The 10,042-nt window shown below is 40.9% G+C and overlaps 2 long non-coding RNA genes across 2 annotated transcripts; both read right to left on the minus strand.

Moving 5' to 3' along the window:
* Positions 1 to 1,889: 1,889 nt before the first annotated feature.
* LOC123064454 (uncharacterized) lies at positions 1,890 to 2,561 on the minus strand. Its single transcript, XR_006430702.1, has 3 exons — positions 2,394 to 2,561; positions 2,149 to 2,262; positions 1,890 to 2,026 (listed from the first exon to the last, which is right to left on the minus strand). It is a non-coding gene; the product is annotated as an uncharacterized lncRNA (long non-coding RNA).
* A 1,477-nt stretch (positions 2,562 to 4,038) lies between these two features.
* On the minus strand, positions 4,039 to 4,577 carry LOC123064455 (uncharacterized). Its single transcript, XR_006430703.1, has 3 exons — positions 4,482 to 4,577; positions 4,274 to 4,351; positions 4,039 to 4,154 (listed from the first exon to the last, which is right to left on the minus strand). It is a non-coding gene; the product is annotated as an uncharacterized lncRNA (long non-coding RNA).
* Positions 4,578 to 10,042: the final 5,465 nt, after the last annotated feature.

The raw sequence follows: 10,042 nt of genomic DNA on the forward strand, positions 1-10,042 counted from the left end.
GCAGGCAAACAAGGTCGCTTATGAAGCCCCTATGTCATACATGCAACTCCTACTTGCTGCTGAAGAAGAGGTTCTCTACTAACATACTCGTGTTTGCTTGACGTAGATAAAAATTGTACTAACTTACGAAAATAAACCCACAAACATTAAAAACATCAAACAAAAATGAAACTAACTAGTGTTGTCTTACTTTTCAGGGTGCTAGAAATGCATCATCTCGATAACAAGAAGATCGCCTTGTTCGTACTGAGGTATGTTTTTTCCTGCTTAAACTTGTGTCTATGTCCCGTAAACAAAAATTGTTTGACTGCTGTGTATAACTATGAAAAAACTCTCTCTACAGAACGATATGTACATGATAACTGGGCGATACAGTGTATCTTCAGAAGATCCATTCCAAGCACATGCTGGCGGTGGAGCTCAGCATACATCTGAAGTCGATGACCAACATGATATAGATCTTGAACCTTTTGTTGACAATCGATTTTCAGAAAGCTTGAATGATTTGAACTGGGACAATGAAATGCAGACAGAAGCAGGAGGAAACAAAAACGGCTCTATGGTGTCAAATGAGATTGCTTCTGACAATGATTCTGATTCCGAGGATGATCTTTCTTTGTCGTTGTTGCAAAACGCCTCTGAAATTGCTGTTACAACTGCTGGAGAACAAGAGAACAGTGGTACAACTGGTGAAGTTCAAAAATTAACACAGGAAGACATACTGATATTCCTTGAAAATGACAGTATAGAAGCTGCTCAAAGTGCTAGCCAAGAAGTGCGCAGCCATCACGTACCCCATGTGGACATGGTCTTTGATACGGATGATGCAGCTTACAACTTTTACAATGAGTATGCCTCAATTGCTGGTTTTTCTGTGATTAAAGCATCTCGCTATTGTGGCAAGAAACAAGGAGGCAGTGCAGCAACTCGGGTAACTTTCAAGTGCAATCGGTCAGGAAGAGTAATTGATGAAGAAGAACAAGAGAATAGGAAGAAGAAACGACGTGACACAAGGCAACAGAAGACAGGACAAGAGCCCTATCGCAACGCAAGGAAGAAAAAAGTAAACACCATTGCAATAACATGATGTAAAGCTCAGCTTATTGTCACCAAGAAGGATGAGAAGTGGGTGATAACAACCATAAACCTAGAGCACAACCATGATTTGAGTCCTCACACAGAAGTGAAATACCTTCGTTCTCATAACTACATGACAGACGAGGAGAAGCTCCTAATCCGAACTTTCAATGTTGTGAAGCTACAAACAAGACAAATAATAGCAATCCTAAGTTACTTGAGAGGCGGGAACACTCCTTACACCAAAAAGCATGTAAGCAATGTTAGAACAACCATTGGCAAAGAGAGCAATCAAAATGACATGATGCAGGTGCTCACATATTTCAGGAAGAGACAAGCTGAAGATCCACACTTTTACTATGCGTTCAAAACAACTAAAGTCTCTGATGACGCAAGTAAAGTTTTGTGCATTTTCTGGGCTGACGGATATTCTAGGAAAATGTATGAGCTGTATGGAGACTGCCTCAGCTTCGACACAACATTCAAGACAAATAGATACAACCTCCCGTTTGCTCCCTTTGTTGGTGTCATGGGACATGGCCAGAACTGTTTGTTGGCTTGCTCTATCATAGAGAATGAAACAGCTGACACCTTTCAATGGTTGTTTGAGACATTCTTGCATTGCATGGGTGGGAAATCTCCGTCCACAATCATAACAGACGAGGATGCTGGGATGAAGACAGCTATTCCTTTAGTTTTCCCGCATATCTGCCACAGGCGTTGTTTGTTTCATATTAAAAATGGAAATGGGTGTGGGTATTAGCAGCTTAATTTGACAAGTAATAAAAAAGAAAAAGATTAGGAAAAGTGTTTTAACCATCAAATCTCTGATCCCGATATGGAATGGTGTGTTCCCTTCAACATATGAATCTAGGAAGACAAATTTTCTTGCTATAATGTCGACAACGAACAAAAACCAATGCTCACCATGAACTGACGGAAAGAACATCTGCATTTTTTGTATACAGAATTAGGTTGCAAAAAAATTGATTGCAAAAAAAAACAATCAACAATACTAAAAAAGAAAAAAAAATCAAAATTAAAAATATAGTCTCGTGCAATCAACCGTACACGTTCACTTTCGTGTAGAGGCAATGCTTTCCCAGCTCCATTGAAGCTTCTAAGTGCTTTTCTCCTCATTTCCCTCCTTCCTTCTTCAGAGGACCAACTCCCAAGAAAATAATCCTGGTTTTGTGGAAGAATAAAATTTAATTGTTGAGCTTCCACCCAAGAAGTCCAGTAAAGTTTTGTACAAAAAAAATCCTCAGTAGAAAAATGTTGAGATGTGCTTGAAAATGAAATTTATTTGTACTTACACCTAGTGTAGTGAAGAAGTAGTGTCTTTTTGACCTCCTTGGATGATTTTCTCGAAACAGGATCCGACAAAAAACGTTGAAAACATAAGCTTCCACATGACCAGCCGCATCAAATGAATCACCGAGTTGTCCAAGGAAAAGGGTGGTTTTATCAATCAAGACAACAACTTGGCTGCAGGTGGTTTAACAACCAGTATTGTTAGTGAAGGCAACACAAAATCAGAAATCATAAAAATCACGGCCAAAAAAAAGAATCTTAGTTCAGAAAAAAAACCCTTCTATGAGGTTCAACTTTGCTAAGTGCCACTATTCCCTTGTGTAGTTCTATCTCATGTGGCTGAAGAGGTCCTCTCTCATTGTGATCATATGGAGAGCAGAGAAACTTGCTTGGGTGTATTATCCTTTTTGGAGGCAAATTCTCTTTATCCCTTGATGAAGAGCCTAAAGAAAGCTTCGTGTTGTATAAGTTATCTGCCGTGTTTACCATACTAGAGCATGAACCATTGAATGATCTCTCCCCCAAAACTTGAACATCCGGAGACACCTACAAAAAATCATGCACACACAATTTATTGTTAGAATGTATGACAGGAAAAAAAAAGATGATGCTACATAAAAGAAAGGGGTCAAGAGAGCTCCATGAAAAAGGAAAAAATTGTTCATCAAATTTTCATGAAGGTAGTCACTTACATGGATTGGTTGCTCTTTAGTGCCTTTTTGATCATCATCTTCAACATAATCATCTGAAAAAAGCCTCTTGCCAAAAATTGATGTTGCTGAATATCTCTGCAAAGGCACAAATAATGTTGAAAGGGACATGTTCACCAACCAATCGAAAAAATGAAGCACAAATTTCGAGATCAATTTTTTTGAAAAAAACAAGTTTGTAAAAAAACAGGTAGAATTTTGATGATACCTTCCTGTGCTTGTGTATAGGACTTTCAGTGTTCTCACTGTCCTATTTGCCCATCGGGGAGTAGCATGTTGTTGCTCTGTCCCAAGAGTGTGACATGCGTGCAACAGGGGATGTCTGAATGAAAGTTTTGTTGTGTATGCAAAAGAAAACATAAAAAACTGGGGTGTTTAGAAAAGCATAAAAAGCAAAGAAAACAAAAACAGTATTTTTTTGGGAAAAAAGACATACCAAGTCGACGATGCCATCCTTTTCTATGAACTGGGGAAGAAAGTCTCTGTACTTGCAAATGGCTGTGGACACAGGCTGTCTCTGGGCACAGTGTATGGACGAATCTCCCTGCACTTCTTGCTCATCCTATGAAAACACGAAGAAAAAAAGATGAATACCAAAACAGTAGGAGATTTACTACAACAAATTTGGTTTGAATTTGTAGTGTGTACTTGGCAAAAAGATGGTACCTGCAAGGTGTGTCCTTCGATGACATCCTTGCTTGCATTCCATGTATATTTCTTCTTTGCTTCCTACAAATGTTGAAATATAAGTGGGTGAATTTTGTAGCACGGGAAAATGGTGTGATGCAAAAAAGAAAAAAATGACAACTCAAACACAAAAAAAAGGACTAGGTGCGGAGAAACCAATTTCCTCTATTTGAGCATTATATTCTTCCGAGTTCATCTGTAATGGGCGCCACAGTTCTGGATCTGTTATTTGATTGCCACAATCACCGTGGTCTGGAAGTATCCGGCAGCTAGGTGTCATATCGTCTGCAAAGAAGTACTTTTGCCTTGTAATGTCTAATGGGTGCAATGTGTCTTGGAACTCTTTAATGTGTTGTTGCTTATCGTCTATCCCATCGTCAGGAGAAGAGAAAAAAAAGACACAAAAATAATGAGAAGAGAATTGATGCCAGCACAAAATAAAGAGACAAAATCACGACTGCTCAAAAAAAAAGTGTAGGCAGTACCGTTTGATGGTGCTATATTGATATCTATATCAAGTTCAACACGCTTATTGTAATCCCTGACATCCATAGTATTTCCATCTGAAAAAAATTAAAAAAATAAGTAAATGAAAAAACAAGGCAATTAGAAAATCTTTGTCGAAAAATGATGTGCTGATGAGTAATTTTGTAACGAGGTTGAATGTGTGAAAGTTTTCCCCTCGAGTAAAACCTTTGTCATTGTTGGTTTGAAGGTGCATGCATTCAGGTACAACTGCTTGCTTCTCTTTTCGTTGGTCAATGGGACTGGTATCTACACAATGCTATGGTTGTGGAAGAAACAAAAGGTTCAGTCGTGGGTGTATATAAAAAGCACAACCTAGATCAAAAGTATTATAAAAAGCACAAATGGGACAGTAAGACAGAACTTCAAAATGAATTCCTCAGGCGGTGTACCTGTGTTTTATTGTTGTTAACAGTGTTATGGTGAAACCCTGCAAATGCTGTGTGTACATCTCTGCTAGATACTTCCTTTGAATTGATTACTTGTTCTGTGCTCATCACTGCTTTTGCCAATCTGGCAGACAACAGCATGTAGTTCAGACTAGAGCTTTTCTCTGGTGCTTCTATTTCAATAGGACAATCGTTGACATTGCGCTCGAGGTTATTGCTATGTACATACATCATATTTGTGTCTTGGTTGTGTTTAACACGGCCCACCTTGTTTGTGCTTTCTCCCTGCCCCAAAACAATAAAAAATAAAAAAAGATATGGTTGTTGTCAGGGTTATATGCAGAAGGCTAAAAAGAGAAAAATGTAAGACAAAATATTAGAAAATAAAAATGTGTTCTACTGCTGTTCCTGTATGTGTACATCCTTTACCATTTCCATAATTTGCTTCCTGGCGAATTAGTTTACAAACTTGCATGATAAATGACAAAAAAAGTAGGAAAAGAATAAGAATGTTAGATGTTTGTTCTTTATTTGAAACTAACCATTTCAACTTGATCTTTGTGCTCATTTGTAGGAGCATTCCATGTTACTGGATGCAAATCAGCTTTCGCTCCTTCTCTGTCAACTTCAAGAGTGCTTTGCTGGGGCTGTGGTCATGGTCATTTGGTGCAGAAAAAATGAACCAAAAATCAAACACACAAAAAACAAAAAAATAATTAAAAAAGACTAAAATACAAAGCCAAAAGTACCTTTATTTTATCTTGCAATGATATGTCCTTGGTTGTTGAAGATATTGACTGCTGTGTACTAGTCTTCACTCTCCTCTTCCTGCCTCTTTGATCTGCCAGAAATATAGTGGGGGTCTTAATACAGAAAAACACAACATGAGTAAAAAAAAGAAGAAAAACATTGTAATAACACACCACTGCCAATTTCAATCCCATTAGAATCAACTCTAATAGTACGGCCAGACCCATTATCTTCGTCAGTTGGCATGTATAAATGGTCGGATGACTCTAACTTCTCTGTATGTTGAGAGCCATTACAAGAAGAAGAGACAATGTTCAAAGTATCAAGCAGCACTTGTTTTGCTATCAGGCATGTGGTCAGGTTTTGATCCTTTACGCGCTCCTGGAAATTGAGGAATATATCTTCTTTGATCTAACAAGCAGAAAAAAATCCACAAAAAAAATCAAAAAAATATAGGAAAAAAAGGAAACCAAAATAACTAAAAAGCACTGTTGAAGGTGCTGTCTCAATCAATCCTGATGCACTTTACCTTTTCTGAAAAAGAATTGCCTAACACCCTTTGTATAGCTTTTCTTATGTTTGAGTTCTTGGCGGTGCTTGCCCATGCACCGTCAGTTTCTCCGTAGCAAGTTTCTGCCTCATTTTTGATCTGCCAAAAAAATGGGAAAATCATAAACAAACATAATAGGAGTAGATGTGAGCAACAAAAAGATACACATAAAACAGAGAATACAACAATAGCAAAACAAAATATGATATTTACTTGAAGAGCTCCGTAGAGTCCATCTTTCCCGAGGAGCATATCGCTGAAATGTTTAATGGTTTGTCCTTTCCAGAAACAAATTCTAGGTAGTGCTGGAGGTATTGTTATTGATCCAAAATTGTTGAAGTCTAGACACCGAACCTGATTCTGTAGACAAAAATAGAGTTGGTCGACTGATCGTGTGCTTACAGTAGGGCAGGCAAAAGCATCGAACATAAAGTAGCTTGAGAAAATAAAAAATAAAGAAAATGATCCTCTCTGAATACTAACTGGTGAGTCACACTCTCTCAAAATATAAAATGCATGCTCCCTGAATAGACTAGAAAAACTGAAAAACACATGATGTATTCTCTGGAAAAAAAATACAGAGCCAACTTCTGAAAAAATTACAGAGCCAACTTCGGAAAAATTACACACTCAACAACTTCCCATGACATCAAACTCTGAAAACTGTTTCATACAAACAAAACAAACTGCGATATGCTAGTTGGAGGCAAACCATTCATTTCATGAATTGCATTCTACTGTATGAGCCTCCAATGATGAACACTCCTGCAACAACTTTCGAGTTGGATGACCACAAATACTAACTGATTTTCTACTGTATGAGTTGTTGTTGTTGACAAACATGTTGGCTCAAAGCTATATGATCAGTTTTTTGCATTTTCTACCGTGGAGGCTTCAAGGGCCAAGTTAAAAAAGAACATATAAACAGTAAGGATGCTACAAACATACACACACAAAATCTGCCAATCCTTAGCCTTCAAACACAGGAAACAATTCAAAGGAATTTGTATATGCTATCAAATTCAAAAGGGATTTGCAGAAAAAAAACATGATGCACACTGACGGGCTAGCCATTCCTTAGCCTTCAACACATGAAACAATTCCTTAGCCTCCAAGGACACAACAACATGCTTACAAAATTCAAAGGCACACACTGCCCACGACAAATTAGAGTTCAATGGCCGCATAAATACTGACTAATTTTGACGCAGGCTCAGGAATGAACAAAAAAAATAGAGTTCAGTGATGTGAATGAACAAAATTTAGGCAGGCTCATACAAGGGGGACGCGCAGGGGGGGCGGGGAGATGTGTGCTGCTCACTGGATTTGGCGGCTCCTCGCCTGTGGCGAGTTCCGGAGCGGTGAGGACGACGCGCGAGGGTGGCTCGTCGGCAGCAAAGAGGTCGCGGACAGTGGGGACGGCGCGCGACGCTGGCTTGTCGGCGATGCAGAGGACGTCGACGGTGCCCGCCGTGTCCGTGGCGAGTGCCTCGCCCGTCTCGCGGAGGTGAACTGGCGGGGGTTCGTCGGCGGCGAGGTCGGTCGCCATCGCCTTGGAGGTAGTCACCCCCGTCTCTTCCTCCTCTGCTCCACCTCCACCGATTTCAAAACAGTGGCGCACAAAAAAAATGGACAGAGTAAATGTGTCGGTGTGGATAATTATGACAGATTCGTTGGTGCATTGGGATATTGCAGAAAACCCCCTGAAAAACTAAAAAACTGCTTCAATTAGAGAAATGATCCTTCCCTCCCCTAGTAGCACTTGTGTGTGTTTTGAACTAGCAAGTACGCAGTAATGAAAAACTTCAAAAATTGCAAAACAAAAAATGACACAATAAAATGGAACATTGACAACAAACTAAAAAAATGATGAGTTAAAAACAAGTTGTTGTAGAGCTTTTTCAGCTGTTACAAAAACTCGATGGTGAACTTGCAAAAAAAAGTCCAACGTGGGGCGAGCGACACTTCACCGTGACTTTTCCCCCCTACGTCAGCTCGGTGAGCTGGAAAAAAACCCGGTGTCTCCTTGTACAATGAGCCAAAGAAAAATACCCCGTAAAGCTATAGTCATTTATGTATGCAAAAAAGAAGCATGCGTGAATGACATCGTCAGCCCCTGTTTGCCATCAATTATAGCCTAATACCTATGAAGGTCACCAGCAAAAAAATTGTCCACTAGAAAAACATTGGCGTAAACTCCATGTTCAATAACGGAATCGTCGTCAACAAAAAGATGTTAGAATCAAATAAACAACAAGAAAAGCACCCCCCACCTGAGTTGTGACTTGAGGCTTGAGTCGCAACTAGGGCAACTACAAAAAGTACACCACGATCGAGTTGAGACTCATGAGCGGAGTTGCAACTTAGGTGAAACACAACCAACATCTCGAGTTGCGACTCGGGGGTTGGTGTTGCAACTGGGACGAATACAAAACATGTCGAGTTGTGACTCGGGCATGGAGTTGCAACTGGCTAAATAGAAAACAACAAATGCAACCCTTCGAGTTGCAACTCGGGAGCGGGGAGTAGCATGTTAAAGGGTTTAATTGCAAGACCCATGAAAAACAACTCGGATTGCAGGTCGGTTATCGACACGCAATTGGGTTATCGACATACAAACTAGGGGCCCTTGACACATGCACACACACTTCTCCCCCCCCTAGTTGCAGGTCGGTGTTCAACTTGCAACCAAGGGTCAAGAATAAAAACACGCACACACACCCCAATTGCAGGTCGATGGGTAACTTGCAAACTGGGGGCCCTTGAGACACACACACACACACACACACCCCTAGTTGCGAGTCGATGGCAACTTGCACCTAGGTGTCAAAGAATAAAACACACACACAAAGACCCCCTGAGTCAATGTGTAACATACAACTGGGGGCCCTTGACACAAGCACACACACCTCGCCCCCTAGTTGCAAGTTGATGGTCAACTTGCAACTAACGGTCAAGAATAAAACACACGCACACACGCACGCACACTCCCTAGTTGCAAAAATCAATTTGTAGCTTGCAACTAGGGGCCATTGAGGCACGTACACACACTTGTCCCCCTAGTTACGAGTTGATGGGCAACAAGCAACTTGGCGCCATAAAAAACACACAGACGCAGAACCCCTAGTTGCGAGTCGATGATTAACATGCAACTAGGGATCCCCCCCTTGATAGAAAGACACACACATGCATGCACTCCTAGTGGCAAAAACTGTTATTGACATGCAACTATGGACCTAGAAGAAAACACACACACACACACACCCACACACCCCTAGTTGCAAGTGTGTTATTGACATGCAACTAGGGATCCACAGCAAAAATGCACACGCAAAATGCACACACACACACACCCTAGTTGCGAGTAACTGTCTAACTTGTAACTGGGGGTCCTCAACAAAACACAACCCCCCCTAGTTGCGAGTCGATTCTTCACATGCAAATGGGGATCCCCTCCTTGATAGAAAGACACGTGGATGCACGCACTCCTAGTTGCAAGTCTGTTATTGACTCGCAACTAGGGACCCAAAAACAAAACACACACACCCCTAGTTGCGAGTTCAACTAGGGATCAAGAAAAAAAGACACATACATAGACCCCCCCTAGTTGCGAGTCGGTGGGTAACTTGCAACTAGGGCCCCTTTACACAAGCACACACACACCTCTCCGTGGTTGCGAGTTTATTGGCAACTTGCAGCTGGGGCCCACAAAAAAAACGCACACACACCACCCCTAGTTGCGAGTCGATGGGCAACTTGCAACTGGGGACCTAGTTGAAAGACACAGACTTGCACACACTCCTAGTTGCAAGTCTGTTATTGATATGCAATTAGGGACCTACAACAAAAACATACACACAGCCCCCCCCCCTACTTGCGAGTCGATGAGCAACTTGCAACTGGGGGCCTCAAAATAAAACACACACACAGCCTAGTTGCAAGTCAATGCTTGACATGCAGCTGGGGGATCCCCCTTGATAGAAAAGGCATAGCCATGCACGCACTCCTAGTTGCAAGTGTGTTATTGACATGCAACTAGG

This window comes from Triticum aestivum, chromosome 3B (assembly GCF_018294505.1).
Source record: "Triticum aestivum cultivar Chinese Spring chromosome 3B, IWGSC CS RefSeq v2.1, whole genome shotgun sequence".
In the NCBI taxonomy this organism is placed as follows: domain Eukaryota; kingdom Viridiplantae; phylum Streptophyta; class Magnoliopsida; order Poales; family Poaceae; genus Triticum; species Triticum aestivum.